A 22,754-nucleotide genomic window follows, 5' to 3' on the forward strand; every position below is an offset into this window, starting at 1 on the left:
TTAGAAGATCAGCAGGAGGCAGATAAGTGATATGGTAGGGAATAACATTGTACAAAGCTGGTAGGTTATTTGAAACTCTTTTAAATCACTTATCAATCAAATACGGTGTAATTTAAAGAAAAGAGGAGGGAAATAGACGTAAATACACTGCTAAAGCTTAACAGCACAATGGGCAATGGAAAAATGCTAAATATAAAAATCTGTCTCTAAACTCATGCTCTGCATTTATGTAAATAAGATTTAGGCACAGAGAGTAAAAGAGAGTTTTTCACCCAGCTGACAGTATGACCTCCTGCCCATGCCTGATCTGTTGGAGTAAGGTGCTTCTGACTGTTGGTGCTAGAACTTTTAAAACCTGCAATTTTCCAGGCTCATGGACAAGTCCTGCCCTTCCTCAGAGAAACCATGAGCAAAACTCCACCAAACTGCTGGACAGAGGGAAAAGAAACAGGCAAACATCCTCGAGTGTGCTTGCCAGCATTTTCAGCCCTTTTTGCCCATGAGAGTGAGACAAGGCATCCCTGTGAATAGATTTTTTTATACTAATATCATGACTTGCAACAAAACTACAGGAAATGGAACCTATAAATACATTTAGGAACAGATTGTAGAGTAAAACACTGGTGCAACACCAAACTCATTATGGAGAATCCAGCTTGTGACTGCCTATTGCCTGACAAAAGATAGGCAGTCGCACTGGAATTGACTATATTTGTGAGAATTTTACTAAAATGTCTCAGGCTGACACTTAGAGAGTGAACAAAACAATTGGGAAAATCAGCACATGCCATAGCTAATGGCATTTCATATCTCTTAATGGCAAATGCAGCTTTCACGGACACAGCGTGTACTGATGCTGTCAGGAAAAAACAATTATCCTTTCTCTTTAGTGAAGTTGAGTAAGTGAAGGAATTATACTTTTTTGCTTCTACAAAGGGCATTTCTATGTAAATTGTGGTGGAATGATGTGTATCAACACAGAAATAAAGAAAGCTGGGAAATACAATTCACTAATGTCAAAATGAGATGGAATGTGTAAAATTGGCAGCGTCACGGTACAGATTATTGAGGCACCGCAGGGAAATCTGGAGCGAGAAAAGACTATTTACAGAGAAATACACAGATCTTAAAGAGAAAGTCTTCTCAGATCCAATACTATCTCCTACCTGTTGATTTCACTCACTTTTTTTTTTTTAAATAGATTTTTATGACAAACTCTTTCTGATATAAGGAAGTGGAAGTGTGCAAAATTTCCAGCAAATCACTTTGCTTTCAATGAAATACATCGGTATCTAGTAAAACTAAAATCTGCATTAATTTTAGCATTCATAATTCATCAGTCTTCATATATATCATCAAGCAATATAGAGGCAGGCTACAGCCCTAATAGACAACGCAAACAGCACTCAGATATTGGATGTTATTTAACAAATCTAAGACAAGTCTGCTGGTTCGCAGTAGTACACAGCAGGAATGCTAGAGATAGAGTGTACCTCTGTGATTACAAGCAGAAATGCCTGGACATAGCTGAACCTGTAAGGAAATCACTGACAAATGAGAAAATTCTGGATTGCTTTCTTAGACAGTAAAAATCAGGGTGCAGCAAACATTGTGCATCTGACCCATGAATTAAAAGAATTTTTTTTTTAGATTATAATTGTTGTTTTATTTCTGGACAGAATGCACGACAAAGGAAAAACCTCAGTAGAGATATAGCCACCTTCATACTGTGTTGTTACAATCTTCATATTGTAGTTACTCTTTTCGCTAAAATATAATCAGCTTGATATTTATCCAACACTGTTTCAACTGAGTGCTATTTAGAGTAGGCTCATTTAAACCTCTTGCAGAAGTGGACTTCCTTTTGTTATCACTAATTTTTTTTTTCTCCCCCCTGATTCTCTGTTTACAGTATTTTTCCTCAGAAACATATCATGGAATCATAGAATGGCCTGGGTTGGAAGAGACATTAAAGATCATCTGTTTCCAACCCCCTCATTATGGGCAGAGACACCTTCCAGTACTCCCTGTGGAGTCTCACCAGAGCAGAGTAGAAGGGCAGAATCACTTGCTCAACTTGCTGCCCACGCTGCTTTTAATGCAGCCTAGGCTGTGGCTGGCTTTCTGGGCTACCAGTCCACATTGCTGGGCTGTGTTGAGATTCTTGTTCGTCAAAAAAACACCCTTGAGTCCTCCTCAGTGCTGCTCTCAATCCATTCCGTTTATAACTATTTTATTTGACTACTTAATCAAATGCAATTCATACTCACCCCCCCAAAACAACCAAAACCAAACCCAAATCACTATACTTTCAAGACCATCTTAATCCAAACTTTCAAATGGGTTTCAAACCCGATTATTTTCAAAGGGTGAATAAACTTCAATTTGCCTTTGGCAGTAGTAATTTTCAGACGTAAGAACCTACGTGCAGAAGTCCAGAGAAGGGTTTTAGGGGCAAATGGAGCATGAATTGATGAGAAATTAGAAGTAGACCACATATTCAGAATGAAAAGCTCTTCACCATCTGATCTGAAATTATGTTCCTGAGTTTGGGCTCGTAGATTCTAAGTATTAGTCCTGGTTCTGAAAAAAAAATCCTAGTTGGGGAGGAGCTGATTCATCTGTTTCTTTATTTCATATAATTTGAAACCAGTGAGTTATGAAAACATTGTAAGGAAGCATCTTACAATGCTGCTTTCTATCTCATACATTTTATTGGAATAGTAAATAATATTTGATTTCTGTTCCTCAAAACCAAATAAATCACATATATCAATCTTCTTGAATCTTAAAGTAACTACAGATGAGAAGATACTACATAAAAATATTTGATAAATTGCTTCTTTCTTCTCATTTGTTCTTAGGTGATCATTTCTGGTAAGTCCTTTGCTGTGCTTAGATTTAGAAGGAGGCTAAATACTTTCATCTGAATTATGCTGTGTTTAGTGCTGAAAGTACTGGCACTGTCAAAGATTAATATGAGGTTCCCTGAGTACAGAACTCTCCAAACATGTTTTTTAACATTATCGTAAACTCGAACACTGCCTTTTCTCCATGGAAACAGTTCTTTCTTTTTTATAACAACAGCCACAAAAATTAGTAGAAGTGACTTATACAACAATTTTAGACACCCACACTAACCCCTTACAGATAATTCCCTAAAAGTACATCTTTCCAATGACCCTTACAAAAGTGTTTTCCATAGTAGCAAGACATGTATTAAGCAAATGTCATTATAAGGTTGCATAGAAAGAAATTTGTCTAAGGGGAAATTTCAGCTTAATAAAGGTATGTTTGACCAAAACTTTGTTGTTGTAATAAAAGTTATCTCATAAGAAAAACTCCAACAATACTTGGGAAGGGAGATAAGGTATCACATTCATATTGTAGTGTTTTCATAGTTCCATTACCTTTTGAAAAAGCTGTGTATCAGAATGGTTCAGTCTCATTAAATTATTCTCAGGATTAATTTATTTTTTATTTTTGCTTTTATGTCATGTTGATGGCGGAGCACTCACCATTTACTGTGCACTGTAGCTACTAAGATATAACTCAAAACCAATCATTCAGATAGATTTTATCAAGCATTTGCTATATTAGTTTTATTACATTTGTAGCTTTTAGTTAGTGTGTTTGCATTGTCAAATAACTTATAACATTCAAATACATCTACTTGTCTTTCTTCATTAAAATTGTTATTTAAGCAAAGAATAGGATTATTTTTGTTTGAGAAGAGCCATTTTCAATATAAGAGTATCTGTTGAATTAAATATTTATCCTTCAAACTGTTTATTAAGTGATTTTTGCAAAATCGTCTTTATTATTTGTGTGGATTTCTGTAGCCCATCATTATTTAGATTATCCTCTTTCAGTGTGTGGTGATTTTTTGAGTGGTTTTTTGACTGGTTTTTTTTTGGTTGGTTGGTTTTGTTTTGTTTTGTTTCTTTAAAGTCAACATTTTTTTAGCATTTTCTTCTTTTTTTGGGGTAAGTCTCTTTAAAAGAACTTAACTGCCAATTGCTCCAGCCCAATGATTAAAGAAATATTTTTATTCGTTTCACAACAAAGTACATTTCCCAAGGATTACTGAACTTCATATCGTTGTGATATCAAATCATCCTCATTCATAAATACTTACAGGAGAAATAGCTAATTTTTTTTAAGCCTTGGCAACCTTTCCCTTTCTGTCTGATAAATAACAAGTTTCTTCTTGAACATGGTAAACTTCTGAACTCCTTCTTCTCCCTATCTAGCTGTATAGGTTTAGCTCCAATTCTTACCTGCCTCAGCAGCTTTCTTTATTACAGAACTCATCCTTCACAGTTGCCATTTGGCACCAGATTTCCTATTGATTATACATTTGCCTTTAACTATATATTAAATTGTGATAAATTATACCATATTGTTTTTAAATTTCTGATTCAATTCACAGCTGACCAGAGATGGCTTATCACCAAAATTTCTTGATTTAATACTGAGAGGAGCTAGACTTCAACACACCTTGTAAAAGTTTTCAGCAGGCACTTTACTTTGTTCTCTTAAGAATTTAGGAAAGTAAATCAGGAATTCAAAACTGAATCTATTTTTGAAGAAGACAATATGATCTGAAGGCGTGATTAAGCAGCTAAGAAACACAATAATCACTCAAACATCTGGAGAAAGTCATCCCAGGAATGCATATAGCTGATATCCTCACTTCCTTCTATACTGGTCTCATGAAGCTGCTTTAACTAGTAGCTGGCTGAGAGAAAGACTGCAATTTGTCATTACACAGTATTTAAGTACTTTAAAAGTGAATTAGAGACAAGGGAAAAATTAAATGACTATCCAAATCGATGATCTCTATATCTTAGTTAATGGAGTTAATAAGTGATTAAGAAAATGATATTATGGTTCAGTGGAGTTGCAATGAAGGAATACTGTAGAATATCTACATTCTCCAGAATATTTTCCAGAATAAACTGTAGTCTTTGAACAAAAAAATGTCTAGATTAGTGCAAAAACAAAGATTGAAATTAGATGGATTAGAAAATGTAAGCAGGAAAAACAATCTATCTTCTTGACTTGCTGAAGGAATGGGGAAAATAAGAAAGAAGAATTAATAGATACCTCTTCAAAGAAATGTTTATTGGAAATTTTATGGCTGCATTCTTTGTCATGCAAAGAACAGTGAGCAGAGTACCTGTTGGTCTCCACAGAGCAATGATAATAAACTTCCTTAATTATAGTCATACAGATAAGCTGTTACAGCTGGCTAGACTGAATAAAAGTCTGATTTATAATTCAGATAAGTATTGCTATTCCTTGATTGTAGTATGAAGATACAAAGGAAGCAGAATCCATAGAAACTGAGAGGAAGCTTTGGGATTATAAAATTGAGTGCTTGTTTTATGATGCTAGACTAGAAATTTCACTGGTGCGTGAAATCAGGCTGTTTCTTTTACAGTACAGAAAGATTATCAGTCTTGATTTAAACAAGAGAGGAGTAAATAAGATCACCACAAAAAAGAAGAATCGGTATTCTGAATGTCCCAAAGTCATATGAACTCAGCTCTATGAATTTTGCTTCTGAGAAAGAAATCTACGAAGCTATGACAGTACAAAGCATCACAACATTTAATCCTTTCTTGGCATTTGATCTGGGACCTTCACAAAATCGTTAGGAGGCAATTATCAAGCTGTTTTAAGAGTCTCTCAGACCAGGCCCTTGTATGTTCACAAACTGTCTATTATTCTCATGATAATATTACCTCTTTCAGGTATAGGTATTTCTTTTTGCATTTTTATTTAAGGTGTCTCTCTAAGAATAACACATTTTGAATAAAATACTTTACCTTGAAATAAGCTGTGGAGTAAGTCTTTTATAAATATCCAGTATTGCTGCTTTTCCTGAGGAATCTTTTGGTAGGGTGTTAATGGGTAGAACATCTTTCACTCTGGTAGCTGTGGCAGTTACCCTGTAGGTATAAAAGCTGGAAATGCGATGAGAGATGTATCTGAGCAATTTATTGTGAGCTTTGTCCTGGCATGGAACTAGGTACTACAATTACATTTCCAATCTTTACACCTTATAATATGTTAAGCTTCTCTAGGAAGCAGGTAATATAATAGTCATTATTAATCCCTTCTTCTGCTTCCTATGTTCACAGGTAAATTGATAAAAGTCTTCCTATTTACCTTAGAAAAATAGAATTAGTTCAATTATATAGAAAGAATTTTAAAACGATAAGTCCATACTGTGGAGTCGGAGGACTGAAATTTTTTCACCTCAAGGACTGGTGTAAAAATTTGCAAGCACTGTGAACAATTGCCCATGAAGATTTTTGTTCTTAAAAGAAAAATAAGAAAGCAAGAGGACAAGTGAGCAAGTGAAAGCAAGTGAAAGTGTCTACCACTAAAAAATCTTCCTTGTATTCCTGTCATTTTGCTAAAAACTCACAACTCCAAAGACATAAACAGATAAGCAGATTGAAAGGATCGAAGAGCTGGACAACCTTTGGAAGGGCAGGTAGCACCTTACATCCCTTGATGGGCCTGCAGAAGATCATGAAGAAAAAGGAATAACCTTATTTACAAAGAATTTCCACTTCTGGAGGTACAAACTGGACTAAAGTTGCTGTATAGACATGATCATTGCAGCCAGGATAGAATGGTCTGAAAGACAAACAAAGCTGGGTTCTTCCACTGAGTGGGAAAGCAGCTCAGAAGCCTAGAGAAAACCTTGGAAAACACATTCCTCCAAAATATATATTCCAGATTGGCAAGCATAATACACCCCAGATAGACTGCAAATAACAGAGTATATTAGCAGGCATGTAAGTCATTTTGAAAAGGAGAAAACCAAGACAGTGATGTCTTTATGTGACAATACAGGTTTCAGTCAGAAAAAAATTTAGTATTTGTGAATCAGATTAACACAGATACTGTAATGAATAACACTGTATTGTTTGTCAATTCATGTGTATTTTCGTACCATATAATTCCTATAATCTGAAGTGTGCGAATTGTGTTTTCAGTCAGATACACAAAATGTTCTTGAGAAATTTTGGAGTTTAGTGTTGTACCAATAAGGGAAGAAGGCTCAACAGACCCTTAAACATTGATAGTATCATATTATATAAATGAAAAAATCAGTAATTGCAGAACTGTGATAAGCAGTGTTCACTGGAAAGCACAGAAAGTCTCACAGATCACTGAGCCATCTCTGCTTCCTCTATAAGCTATTTATTATGCTGATCCTAAAATACACATAATATGATACAAACTGAGTGTTGGTTCATGTCAGTTCATGCTTTATGCATTGCCTTTTAATGAAGCAGAACACTAAATCTAATGGCTCGGTTACTGTACATCCACACAGTGAATTTTCAGTAGACAATATACTACTGCTTTTATGCTCCAAGAACAACTACCATATAAGAATGTTGGCAGTCTATTGAAATAGAAATTTTAGCTATAATTTCAATAAAATGGAAGAAAATATTAATCATATATCATCATGATCTGGTCCTAGAAGACACTGAGGAAATGCATTAGAAACACATCAGCTATTTTAATTATCACTTTTAAAACTTCTCTAGTTCTTTTATACTTTATGCTTAATAAGCTTTATAACAATTCTGTAGTATCGCCATATTAAATGTTTCTATTTTTTTCTAAAAGCTATGAAGTAACTAAAATATTTTGATTCCAATATACAAATATTTTTTAAAATAATTCTTACCATGGTATTGTTCATCTGGATAGCTAATAAACAAAAAGAACCTCTTCCACAAGACCAGTATTCCTAACTTAGTTATCTTCAGCTCTTGAATATAAATAAAAATTTTTTGATACTCTAAAATCCTGAGGAGTTCAGAGACCTTATGAGTTAATGCCTTGAGCAGGGATTGGGATACTGCAACTATTTCTAATATTCATCTGAGATGACATGAATGCTTCTATGCTTGGTAAAATTCCTCACATTGTTTTTATTTTACGTACTTTTTCCAATACCTGCTCAGCAACAACAGCGGAGCTTTGCAGCAGAGATTTTCTCAGAGGTATTCTGCTCTTTAAATGAGAATGTGCTTCAAAAAATGTTAAAACATTAAAATATTAAGAGAGAATGCAAATGTGGTATATGTACTTTCAGGTAGACTTCTGTTTCAGGATTAGATAATAGGAAATTGCTAGTTTCTGAGAGTACTGCTTTTACAATTCATGATAGATCACAAGTAAATTTGTCAAAAATCCTGAGCTGGAAGGAACCCACAGGCATCATTGAGTCCAGCTCCTGGCCCTGCACAGGACAGCCCCAAGAATCACACCATGTGCCTGAGAGTGTTGTTCAAATGTTTCTTGAACTCTGTGAGCTTTGGTGCTGTGACCACTTCCCTGGGGAGCCTGTTCCAGCACCCAGCCACCCTCTGGGTGAAAAACCTTTCCCTAATATCCCTAATATCCTCCCTTGACTCAGCTTCATGCCAGTCCCTCAGGTCCTGTAACTGGTCATCAGAGAGAAGAGACTGGTACCTGGCCCTCCGCTTCCCCTCATGTGGACGTTGAAGATCGCAGTGAAGTCTCTCCTCATAGAATCATAGAATCACAGAATCAGCCAGGTTGGAAAGGACCTCTGAGATCATCAAGTCCAACCCTTTATCCAATACCACCGTGGTTACTAGACCATGGCACTAAGTGCTCATCTTAAAAACGTCCAGGGATGGAGAATCCACCACTTCCCTGGGCAGCCCATTCCAATGCCTGATTACCCTTTCTGTAAAGAATTTCTTCCTAATATCCAACCTAAACCTCCCCTAGCAAAGCTTAAGACCATGCCCTCTTGTCTTACTGATAGCTGCCTGGGAGAAGAGACCAACCCCCACCTGGCTACAACCTCCTTTCAGGGAGTTGTAGAGAGTGATGAGGTCTCCCCTGAGCCTCCTCTTTTCCAGGCTAAACAACCCCAGCTCCCTCAGCCTCTCCTCATAGGACTTGTGCTCAAGTCCCTTCATCAGCCTCGTTGCTCTTCTCTGGACCTGCTCCAGCACCTCAATATCCTTCCTGAACTGAGGGACCCAGAGCTGGCCCCACCAGCACTGAGTACAGGGGAAGAATCACTTCCCTGGTCCTGTTGGTCACTCTATTCCTGATCCAAGTCAGGATGCCCTTGGCCTTCTTGGTCACCCGGGCACACTGCTGGTTCATGTTCAGCTTCCTGTCAATCCAAACTCCCAGGTCCCTTTCTGCTCTTTCTTCCCTCAGCCTCTTCTTCTCCAGGCTGAACAAACCAAGTGACCTCAGCCGCTCCTCATAAGGTTTCCCCTTCAGACCCTTCACCATCCTCATGGCCTTCCTTTGGATCCTTTGTAATAGGTTTAGATCTTTCTCATATTATGGTGCCTAAAACTGCACACAATATTTAAGGTGAGGCTGGCCAAGTGCAGTGCAGAGTGGAACAATCCCCTTCCTGAACCGGCTGACAATACTCTGCCTGCTGCCCCTCAGGACACAGTTGGCCCTCCTGGCTGCCAGGGCACTGCTGACTCATATTGAACTGGCCATCAACCAGGACCTCCTGGTCCCACTCTGGAGCACTGCTTTCCAGTGTCTGTACATACATCTGGGGTTGCCCCATCCCAGGTGTAGAATCTGGCACTTGTTTTTGTTGAACTTCGTATGGTTGGTGATTGTTCAGCCCTTTAATTTGTCAAAGTTTCTCTGCACAGGGCCTCCCTGCCTTGAAGGTGTCAGCAGCAAACTTATTTAGTATGCCTCTGAGTCCTGCACCCAAGTCATATGTGAAGGTGTTGAAGAGCACATGCCCTGGAATGGAGCCTGCAGAACATGACTAGTGACAGATCACGAGTCTAATGTTACCCCATTGACTATTACCCTCTGTGTCTGACCCATGAGCCAGTTGCACATCCATCACATGATGTGTTTATCCAGCTGTGTCCTGGACATTTTTCCAGAAGGACACTGTGAGAGACAGTACTGAAGCCTTTACTGAAATTCAAAAAGATGATTACATCAACTAGCTTCTCTTGATGAACAAGGTGGGGAACCTTGCCATGAAAGGAAATAAAGTTTGTCTAGCAGGACTTTCCCCTTGTGAATCTATGCTGGCTGTGACTGATGTCTGTGTAACATCACTTCCTTCAAAACTATTGATCAAGATTTATCCCATGTCACTGAGGTTAACAGTTAAGGTTTTAGTGAATTCCCAAAAGTATCCCTTGCCAAAATTATTTTCTGATCATTTTCTTGTTATTATTTTATATTTTCTTAAAGCATCTGGCAAAATCTAAAATAATGCTATTTCTTATATATCATAAACACAGTCACAATGCATACCATATATGGATCTAAAACTAGAAGAACATTGAAATAAAATAATGCACATGTCTGCCAGGTTCTTAGGCTTGCTAAAAGGCATCCAATTCTTCAAATGTCTTTACTGCTTACTGTTACTACTCAACCATTCAAAGTTTGGAGCTAAAAGTGAGTTAGATGGTAACAACTGTATTTTGATCATTCCTAAAGATGGTAATCATCTAAGATCTTTCTCCCATCTAGAATTGTTTAAGCTTCACAGACCATATCTTTCCGTCCTTATATGCAATGAATTTTATACTCCATTGGACATACTAGCTCATAATTAATATGTTTTGGTTTCACTGCGTAGCAAGACAGCATTAGTACTTTGATGAAGAACACATATAGATGAGAAGGGCTTGTCTGTCTTCTGCCTATTAATGTAGAGGAGACTCACACAAGAAATTAAAGACTTCAGTAATTGGCCTGATAATAGTCAGATTTCCCTATTTCCTAGGGATCCATGTGGGCATTACAATCTAGTAATGACATTTGGAGCTGATTACAGACTACATTATGGGCCTATCAACAAACTTGCAACCACAGACATTACTATGAATCCTATGGTAAAGGCAGCCAGGTAACTTCTGTCCCTTCTTCCACAACTCTTTTGTTCTACATTAGAAGCTTTTGCATAAAAATTAGAAATAATCAGAATTAAACCATGACTGAAAACAAATGTTAGGCTTTCTTTAGGATAGCTTCACAACACTGGTAGAAATGCAAGTATCTACTTCAATTTTCTGTGGCATTTTTTACTTCTATCTTCATTCGTCTGTTACATGAAGTCTGGACAGGAAGGTTTCTGTAGCACCCACCTATAGCATTACAATAAAGGCAAAATAGCCATAAAAAATAAAAGTGATTCTGCATTATTTTGTTGGCAAATGCTATAATTCATTCCTGTATAATCAGTAGTTTTATGGTTAACATGTCATTCTGAATAACAAAATACTTTAAGGGCTTAAATCAGAGTGGGATGACACAGATTCTTGGCACTGTACTTGGCACTGGTTAGGCTGCACCTTAAGTACTGTGTCTAGTTCTGAGCCCCTCAATTTAGGAAGGATGTTGAGGTGCTGCAGTGTGCCCAGAGAAGGGCAGTGAAACTGGTGAATGGTCTTGAGCAAAAGACCTATGAGGAGCAGTTGAGGGAACTGGGAGTGCTTAGCCTGGATAGGAGGAGGCTCAGGGGAGACCTCATCACTCTCTACAACTCCCTGAAAGGAGGTTGTAGCCAGGTGAGTGTCAGTCTCCCAGGTAACAAGCGACAGGACAAGAGGACACAGTCTTAAGCTGTGCCAGGGAAGGTTTAGGTTAGATATTTCTTCACAATAAGAGTGATTGGTCATTGGAATGGGCTACCCAGGAAGCTTGTGGAGTCATCATCCCTAGAGGTGTTTAAGAAAGAACTGGGTGTGGCACTTGGTGCCATGGTCTAGCTCACAAGACATCTTTTCCAACCTAATTGTTACTGTGTGATTCCATGCAAATCTGGACTGATTTATGTGTGCAAAGAGCACAGATCAGGCTCTCCACAAATTTCCACTGACTTCATTATCTTCTTTTCTACTTTTAAAATGTATCATTTTTCTAATTAAAAGAATATCTTAACAAAAGCCCTGTCCCTGAGTTTGATGTTCAGAACTTTCCTGGTCTGCCTCAAAAATGAAATCATGTTCAAGAAATGCAAAGTACAAAATTCATTCAAATACACTGGAGTCCAAGACAATCTATTTTGGATCTACAAATTTTAGGTCCTTGGCCACTGTGACAGAAGTAAAAAACTGTAACATTTAACCTGTTATTTCTCCAACAGCATCAGAATAAGATATAAAACAATTCATTAATAGTCTTTATGCTTTTTCCTATATGCAAATAGTATAAATGTGACCTAAGACTAGTTTACTCTTCCTTGATTATCACTAGCCGATATCACTGCAGTCAGAAACACACAGTTTTAAACTGTAAGCCAGAGGACCAACAGCAAGGGGAGATTTGCATTAAAAGGCCCTCAAAAAGAGTAGTAATTATTTGGACTCATTAAATCTTTTTTTACTATCTTTCTCTCAGATGAAAGCTTTTAAAATCCATTTCTCTGGAAAATGAATTTTCATGTAATTGAAATAACAGTCATAACTACCAGGAATGAATCCTTTACATTATCTGTTTCTTTTTGATTTCTTTAACTCAAAAGGAAACAGATTGTCGTAGTCAAGGACCACATGTGCTAATTTTTCATTTAATTGGATTATTGTTGTGATGAATAGAGTTGTCTGCAAGGCCTTTTTTGTGTCCGTTGAGAAATGCAAACAGCAACAGTAACGATGGGTTTTCAGTAAAAACAATAACTCAAACAAGATGAAGTATTTTACTAATGTTCAAACTGCCATTGTTTCAAAAATGACACTTCTTCTTCTGGTTTGAGTCTTCTGCTCACTTTCATTTTGTTGCTATTATCTTATAAATAATAACACATAGAATGCAGAAATCAGAAAAAAATAACAAACAATCACAACATGATCTGGATCTGCTTCTGAGAAATGTGTTTTACTTTCTTTCACAGTTTCATTTTGTAAGAAATATCTTCAATTCTGATACCAGAAGTTCCAGCTATACTTTCAGTCTTTCATGGTTCTTGGTTTTTCTCTGAACTAAAAAATTCACTTCCCATATATACATATATTATGTAGATAGATAGGTAGAGATAATATTGATGTGCGGACTGCTTAACTTCTTTCTTTCCTGGTGTTTGAGATTCTACCTCCTGGGTCATCCAGAAGAGGAAGGAAGGAGGGACATAGGCTTAGCAGTAAGTGGAGAGAATGTAGACTTCATGCTTGGAGCATATGGCTTCCAGCCTGTTGCACTGTTATCCTTGTCTGACATATGGTGCCATGAAACCTTCCCAATTTTTTGTTTTTTGATTTTGTTGTCAAGACACAAGTCAGTAATGCCACTGTGGAAAGTCTGGAATGATGAGGTGGCAATGGAGGCCAAGGGAGACTGCGATATACACAAGTGGTACACTTTTCTCCACCTGAGTACAGTTACCTTGAAACCTGCAGCATCTTTGATGCTACGCTTTCCTTCCTGGGGATTGGGACTATAAGAGTCAGCACACTGGAGCCACGTAGACCTGCAAATCCCCTTAGAAGGTACCTGGCAGTAACATTGTTTTCTTCTCTGGGAGCAGGGGTTGAAACAGATGTCTTCAAATGCTGTGCAAGGAGAGGATGGTGTGGTTCCCTGTTGCTGTACCTTTAAATGTGGAAATGTTAGGTTATGTGATAAAAGCTCACCTGCACACCCACAGAGAAACAAAGCAGGTGTAGAAGCCCAAGAACATGCTGCCTTGCCTATTCCAGGCCCATCACGGGACTCATCAGCACATCAAATGCCCATCTTCACAAGACCAGAGGCAAAAATACAAATGGAAACCCAGGGCAAGGATTCTGGTTTTGCTCCTCCCAGAGCTGTCCCAGGAGAGACACAGCCACACGAAATTCTTTGTTGTCCAGGCATGAAACCCTTCGAGATAATCAGTTCCAGAGAACCTTTCAGACTTCATGGCCACTGCCTGAGGGAAATGGGACACATTACACCATGTAGAAGAAGAGAATTTTGGCACAAGTCTGCTTATGGGATATGTAAGGTAGGAACCAAAGGCAGTAAAAGGGATGAATTTAAGTGATTTGGGATAAACAAGAGTGAGAAAACAGAGAAATAAGGTGATAAAAAGGGTCAGTTATGTGTAAATAGCTTGTTAGGAGAAGTGCAGTAGGAAACCTACTGTATCACAGACGTTTACACGTAGATATGTTAAAGGTTCAAAACAAGGTTCAAAACAAGATTAACAAAAATTACCATATATGATTGTGGTGGTTTGAGAACCCCAAAAATCCAATTCCTGAGTCCAAGGCCCCCTCCCACAACTCACTCCAGTGTGCGAGGGGTTTTCCAGACACAACACAAGACTCAGTATGGGGGAAAGGGAATTATATTACAACTATTACACAGATAAATATTATAATACATTATATACATAATCCTAACTATTTCTCCTATGATAAAGCAGTATTTACATTTGATCAAATCTCTTTTCCCTGCAACAAAAGTCCAGAAGGGAAGAAGGAAAGATCCTTTCCACGTTCAGGGCAGCAGTGTCTCTCTTCTTCCATGCAGCAGTCGTAGCTGAAGTTGTAGCTGGATCTCTTCCCATTACACACAAGGGGGTCTTCTCTCACCCCTCTCAGCCCTTCGTCTCCTAGCGAAGGTCTCTCTCCTGTGGACTGTGATAGTTGGGACAAAAGCTCACCTCACCATGTCATGTCACAAGGTGTAAGACCCCCATGAAGGTCCCTTCCTCGAGGGGTTGAGTTCCCTCGAGTCAGAACGTTTAGGGTAGCTTTCTGTTGAAAGTCCTTGCCCTAAGTGTTCTATCAGAGTTCCTTTGCTCTGTCTCAAAACTGACAGCGTGGCAGCAGCGGGGCGGTGGGGGGCAACAAGGCCGCTTCCCCTGCGTTCCATCCATCCGTCCCGGTCCAGCTTCCAGGATGTCTTGAGCTTTTCAGCTCCTCTCTCTCTGCTGCATGTTGCATTTTAGGACTTCCATCCAGTAGGAGACCCCTCTTAGGGGGGGGTCTCAAAAGGGGTTTCGGGGGACTTGATTCAGTTCTTACCCCAAAACTGTCTCTGTTGAGCTTTCTCTGCTCTGTTACCGGCTCTCTCTCTCCTTGCAGGATATCTCTCTGCATTGCTGCATGCCATCTTTGCTGCTTGGTTTTTATCTTCTTGGCTTTCAGTCATAGCCTTCCACTCAGTGCTGCCTCTGCCGCCGCTCCTGCTGCCCACTCACAGTGGAGAAAGACTCCCCCAGCTCTTCAGTCACAGAACACGGTCCAGTTTAACACTGTTTCTGAGTTTCCAAGGCCGTGGCCCCCAGCAGGGCTCCTAGCCCCTCTCTCTCTCTCCTCGTAGTCTCAGAACATGGCTACTTCTCCTCCAACAACTACATCATCCTTCTTTTCCGGTCTGGTGGCAGCGGCACTGATTGGGTCAACAGCAAGAGAGACATCACTCCTTCGGGTGTTACCATTTTTTTAACTCCCGGGGGAAAAACAGGATAATATAAATATATATTTTCCTATAAAATGGGGGAGAGAGACTGTACTGGTCTTATGAGTTACTCTGTCTTAGACAGCAAATGCTGCTTCTATAATCCACTTCTTCCATTCACCACCTTGTACAAACAAGTATCTCTTTGCAGGGTTAACTAAGATGGTTAACTGGTTTCCCCTCTGAGCCACTTATCTTTTGATAAACTCTGCTTTGTGGATTGAATTCCATATTTATGGGAAGATTTATGCAAAGAGAATGCAAGACCAAAGCAACAATTTCTAGAGCCTTCACTAAACTCCCACTGTGTTTCCAGGAGAGACAGTTGTTTTTCCACAGTCTACGAGCAACAGATCAGGACAGCTCACTCTGCGGTACAAAAAACCAAGGAATACATCTTAGGAACAGCAAGAGGAAATTACAGTACCTGAGCTAATCTAACAGATCGCTGCTGCTGTAAAAGATGTTAGATTGGTTTAACCCATGTGGTGTAATTTTATCCCTGATGTAATACATATGCAGTAGCAATAAAACTGGCCAACTGTCTTCAGTCAAATCAGTGCATCCAAATTTATAAGAGAAATGAGAGTCAGAGTGAATGGTATTTCCTATAATCCATAGCTTGACTTTGTTGAACTTTGTTCTAATACTTAAAAGAGACTGGTGGTTTCAAATTCATCAGTTTGCAGACGCAAGTAAGACTGAGATTTGTTTTCATGTTAAGATATTATCCCATTTCCTTTCATGAAGAAATAGTTTGCTGACCAGATCTTAATCTTAATACAGTCCCTTTATGGGTTGCAGACCAAGCTCTGAAGCACACTTCAGGAGTTTTCATCATTTGTTCATTATTAAACCCATAAAGACACATAGAAAAGCAAGAACCAAATGCCCAGAGCACTTAGCATTATTGTCTACTACTACGTAATTTTAGGCAGCACAAGGCTTTTCATATTAGATATGCTTATTGTGGATTTTGCAAGCTCTGTAAGCCACAATGATGTTTCAAAACTGAGTTTTATGGTAATATAAATATTAATTATGAAGGTAAACTTTACATTCTTGGGGACATTCTACATCTGCTTTTTCTTCTCTAGTTGTTCTTGTTCCATTAAGCTTAACATGATGGCACAAAGACATTACTTTTGCACTTCCAATGACAAATCTGGTAAACTTTTGTGTGTATGCATTTATTAAATCATACTGATTTGGATGATACCACAAATATCAGTAATATCTCATAGACCAATCGCTTTCCTCACTTCATGACAAGAATGACCCAGATGCAGATGACCTAAATTCTCTAGTTTAAGCATTGCAAGTTGGTTAAGTCCCTGATGGGCCCAGGAAACACCATGCTGAGGGATTTAGAAGGAATTTAAGCTACATAAGACCAAGAAAATTTATTCTGTCTTGCAACTGTTGTTTTTAAAATCTTTTTGTTGGCACCTTTAGGGACTTTAAGATTTTGCTAAATTTTGGATTTTTTATAATATTTATGCTTCTCTTCACCTTTTTCCACTTGCAGATATATTACAATGGCTCTCCAGTCTACAGAGATATATTTATACTTCTACTATTTACTTGACATGCACTTCTTGATCAGGTACTTCTCAGTCCCTTACTCTTGCCTTCCTGGTTCCTGCTGTAGATATTCTTCAAACAATGCCAATTTTCCTAGAGATTTACTTCATTCTCAGGTAAGATGTGTTTTCAATATCAGATGGGATTTCCAAATGCAAGCTCTTGCATCACATGAAACCTCTCTTCCATCACACTGGTGTTTCCGCATTATTCAGATAAGCACTGGTGCAGGAAGTGAAAGAAGGAGAGAGACTTTCATTTCTTCTATAGATCAATGTGGAAAGTCTTTTTCAGTCTGATATGAAACTGTGACTTCTCCTTTCATTGTCTTTTTCTTGTTTTGGAGAAGAAACAAAGAGGACAGAAGTGAAGTGAGGTGGTGTGTCATGGGGAGAATGCATATGGAGGTATTAACCTCAGCTGGGGAATGTACCCAGGCTGAAGGACTGCTCTGTTTTGAACAAAAATATAGAGACAAGTGGCCTTGTAAGACTTTGCTTACAAGGGACATGCTTGCTAAAGTTAGAATAACTGCACTATGGTGCTGTAGACAATGCACAGATAATGAAGTATCTGTTAACAGCCGATATCATAAAAGGCTCCCTTTTTCATTGCATAAGGGGATTCTCCACTCTTGACTATGAAAGGAAGATAAAACTAAGAGGGAAAAATAATGTGATTAATTAACTGAGAACACATCAAAATTTGTCACTGTTTTATAAGTAATTAAAAATCCTGCAAGAAATATTACGTGAATTTCAATATTTTTTATGTATATATGTTTATTTAATATATAGACATTTTTTTCAAAAGGTTAATGTTATATATATGTATCTATTTATCTGTGTATGTATATGTTCTAAACCTATGAAATGCAATAGGTGCAAGTGAACATTCCGGATTAGTAAAGCAAGAAACTAATTCTATGTCAATTGGGAATTAGCAAAATGTAGAACCTCTGGGCTAAAAATAAAAAAGAATTTTAAAAGTCTTCTCTGTTGTAGAGAACTTGATCTGAAACAGACTAACATTAGCAGGAAGTCAATGGTTTTTCTAGTATGTCAGCTTCCTAAGGTTAAAAAACATTAAATATCTTCTTAGCTATCCTGTGTGTACTATACAGCCCTGTGACTCCCTAGCAGATGGGCAGGAGAAAAAGTAGACTCAGAAGCTCAGTCAGGTAGTCATGGATAAAAAGAACAAAGAAACAGCAGGCCACCCAAACACAGACACAACTTAGTCCCATCATTATTTGCCATTATAAATGTACAGAAATAAAACTCTGTGCTTATAGGGAGTGATCATCTTCTGGTTCCCCCAAACTTCCATTTTTTCCTTGAAATATGAATGCTTTAGAGGTCTGTCAATTTAGGTTTTATCCCATTTCACTTTACCTCTAGAGTTAACCATACTCTCTATATCCAAAGTTAAGTTCTGGGGCAAGCATACCAGCAGATTGTAGAACAGCATCCTTCCTGTCTAGATGTCCATTTCTCCTTCTCACGTTCCATATTTTAGAGTGTTATTTCTGAATTTTGAGAGTCTGTGAATTTGCAGAAATGGAACAGTCTCACTTTAGAAGTTAACACCTTTGGTTACAGGTCCCTGTACAAGGTCTCTGTTACAGTCCTAAGTTCATGCATGTACAACCAAAAGCTGAGGTGACGAAGTATAAATAGTATATCTGGTAACTGAAAACAGAAGTATCTTTGGAGTGAAAACTAAATGCTACTGGTTTCAAGTTTTGTTTGTACTGTCTGCTTTTGAGCACATTTGCTGCCTATCTTTATGTGAATAAAATGCTACACTTTGTGAGGAAATAATGATCATATAATTTGTTAAAGTTTCTGCACATTTGTTTCATTTTTTTTTTTGTACTAGGTGAGGTCAAGGTGATGACAACCTCTTTCCGTTTTGCTGCAGATGTGTTAAGAGGGTTTGGAGACTTCAGAGAGAGTGTTTAGAAAGGCTTTTAGCCCTGTGAGTGTGAACATATTTCCTTTCTTACATATGCAGTTTGCAATGCTGTCGTTCATCTGAAGAAAAGTCCTTTCCCCTTCCATGTGTTTCAGCTTATGCACATACAAAATCCACACTAAGTCTGAAGGGAAGGGGAGCACTTCCACTCTATATAGCTACCTCTTCATTCCAAGGATGTTGTGTGATATAGCCCCTGCTGTAATTTTTGCCTTTCCTTGGCCTCTTAGAAACTCCGTTTCTTCTGACATTGTAATCAGCCATGTTTAGTCCAGGTCAGAAGCACACACCAGCCGCTGATGCCAAATGGCTACTTTTCCTCCTAGCAGTGAGATGCAGGATCCCTTTTTTTCCCAAATAGCTTGTTCCCTTTAATCACACTTTGCCTTGTTTCTTAGGTCCCAGTGTTCATTACATGTTCCTAGCAGAAGTTAAGTGATCTCTAGTCAAATTTGTGCAAATCAACTAAACTGCAAATCATCAGTAGGAGCAAATATCAAGATTACCTGGTAATCCAACCAAGTGACCTCATCTGAGTACTCAGCTGAGAAAGTAATTTACTTTGCTGCAAAGCTAAACTAGTTACAAACAAGCAAAAGAGAATTTATATTTCAGACACAACTGGAATTTTAATAAATCTTCTAAATATTACTGTTCAAGGCTTACTTTTTTTATGTTACTATTACTTCTCTGTTGTTGTAGCTGGTAAGTAAAATTGAGCTGAAGAATGGCTTATTCTTTTTTATATAGTCCTTGGAAAAGAAATAAAAGATAGAGCCTGAACACATTCATTTTCCCCTTTAAAACACCATTCCTTGTCAGGAAGGTTTATTTAAAGAAAAACCAGACATACAAAAATTAAAATAGGTTAACACATGAAGAAGAATGAACATAAGGAGACAGATCTGGAAGGGAAAGAATAAAAAAAATTACCCAAGGAAAAAGAAAATTAAAAAATAGATACATAATCACAGGTGATTCTTGCATGATATCATCTATATATCTGATCATACAAGAGGCATTTATAGCTTCTTTAACTAGATCATCAGTTAAACAAAGAGCTTGTTGAGAAGAAAATAATTTTCTTCAGAATATGTTTTTTTCAATTCATGGAATTATCTAGATAATAATAGCAAGACAAAGATATGTCATTTTTAGAAGAATCTAGAGTTTTGCTTTGTTTCTTAAAGCTCATACTGTTATCTAAATACAGTTTTGTTCACAATTATCCCACAGAAAGAGGATCAAGTTAGAACAAAAAATAATTTGTTAGGACAAAAAATAATTTATTCTAACAAAAAGGAAATCTAAGTCCAAACTGTTTACTTTGTAAATATCATTTACCTTAAACTAAGGGCAAAAGAAGTAGCTTTTCTAGGTGAATTTTCCATTTCATTACTTTTGTGTGAGATGGAGAGAGAAGGAAGTAGGTCTGGGAGTGGGGAGAGGGGCAGAACATGAGGGAGAAAGGACCAGAGACAGGTGTGAGAGAGAGTAAGAGAGAGAAATAGAGAGGCAGCATGAAATGAGAAAAGGGTGAAAGAAAGAGGGAGGGATGGATAGATAAAAGGAAAATTGAGGGTGGGTAGAGAGAAAATGTGCATGAGGAAGAGAGAAGTACAAGGGACAACTCTCTTTTGTTTTATTAGTAAAACTGAGAAGGATTTATGACATCTAATGAAATGTAGACATAACTTCTGAAGAAAATTAAACTTTGCTTTCCTGCCATAACTTTTTCTATTTTTCTGAATTGGATTTCATCTTCATTTTTAAAATCTCCCTCAAAAGCAAAACTATTCCACTTTTTGACATCAGTGCCAACCAGCTGTAATCCCAAACCTTACACCAACCCCAAGGTGTTGTCAAGGGACCTGATCTACCCTGAGACTGGTAGATTTGTACTAGGGTACTGCAAAGCTGTAATATCAGATGAATTTTTTCAAAAATTCCTTTCTACAGGTAAGCAGGTGAGGACTTGTATTGCTACTCCAGGCACTGTGATCTACTCAGCACAAAAGCAGTACCTCTATAAAACACGTCTGACGATCATTCAGTATTAAACTGGGATGACAAGAATCAGAAGTTTTATTGTAATTTGAACCCAGAGTACAGAAGCAAGAAGGAAAAAACCAAAAATCCCCACAGACAAAAGCCCAGGCCAACCCCCATATGTCACCTGCCAAAGATTCAGTCTGAAAGAGGCAGTTCATTATATTCAATGTGCACGCTAAATAAAATAATCTCTTCTGATTAAAATGAAAACAGTGTTTTAATAAGATGTCATCAGCTGCAGCACTTCAGCTGGGCTAGCGCTGCTATCTCTGAAAGACTTTGATTTGCCTCATCACAGGCGTTTTTTCGTGATGTTAACTACAGACTCCAAGTAGAACATGTTCATCTCTGCTGGTGCCTCGCCATATGCAGTGTGGAGTAATATGAATGAAGCCCTGAAAACTGTGACCAATATGGAATTGAAAGCCTCTGTCAGAACAACTGTACATTAGCAACAGAGATGTGAAGGGTTATTGAACACTTCCCGGTGAGTTGTCACAAGCTCTGAGCAAGTGACCCTAAATTAAATGCTCCTTCAATAATTTTATTCACGTGATTTGCATACTCTTTTCTAAAGGATTTCTCTGATTTCATCTTAAAATATTTGCAAGGCTGAAAGCAGAAAAGACATGCAAGGTGCCCTGAAAATGATAAAGAGATCATATTCTGCTTTAATCTAATCCTATGTCAAAACATGGTTAATAAAAATGAAAATGGGGCAATTTCTCTGTCAGTGTTCATGTACACCTTCTTTCATCTTTGTAAGTGGATGCACAGGCTATTCTGGGAAAAAGTCTTCCCACGTACAACTCTGCTACTGCTCTCCATGTTGATACATCACAGCAGCCTCTGAAGAGGCAAGGATGCAAGAGACCCATGATGTTCAGGCAGTAAAGCTTGGTTTGCTGTCTGTGGTTTATCAGCTCAACACTGCTTGAACTTCCTCTTCTCTCTGCTAATGGTGGGGGAAAGGAAAAGGGTGTGGGGTTACAACAGGGGCTGTGCAGTATCTTATCACTTGGATCTTGCATCATGCTAACCCAAACAAACTTGAAGTCCAAAATAATCCCCACATGAGATTAATATTCCAATTTTTTTCTATATACTATTTCAGACAAATTTCCAGTCAGGAGGAATGTAAATTTTTGAAAAACATTGCTAAGAATTAAGTATTTTCTTGCAAGCAATAAGAAGCATCAAGTCATGATGCATTCCTATAATTCTTACTAGCAAATATGGTTATTTTAAAAACTACAAGAATGACTGTCATGTATAAACCTGACACATTCACCTACAAAGCACCATGTTAACCTGAGGGCATTTAATGTCATAAATGTTTAGCCCAGAAGTCCACATCCAGGTACTTTTCAGAAGATATTAGGTCTCTCAGGTTATCAGTGCCAAGCGCTTTTCCTATAAGTACATCCATGTCAAAAGCAATTCACACTGTAGGTAGAGAGATCAAGGATTTCTCTAGGATTTGCCCAGGCAGCTAGCTCTACAAAGATTTTACTTATAGCTCTCTGTTATATTTGGGTGATATCAGAAAAAAAAAAAAATCAGGTGTTGGGTTTTCCATAGTGGTTCACAGTTAGTTTATTGTAGATAGAGTGCGCACAGATGACAGGATTTCTTTTCTTGTAACAGTTCAGTGACTGGCAGGTCTC

Source organism: Manacus candei, unplaced genomic scaffold (genome assembly GCF_025592945.1).
Source record: "Manacus candei isolate 608988 ecotype Guabito, Panama unplaced genomic scaffold, ASM2559294v1 h1tg000016l, whole genome shotgun sequence".
NCBI lineage: Eukaryota > Metazoa > Chordata > Aves > Passeriformes > Pipridae > Manacus > Manacus candei.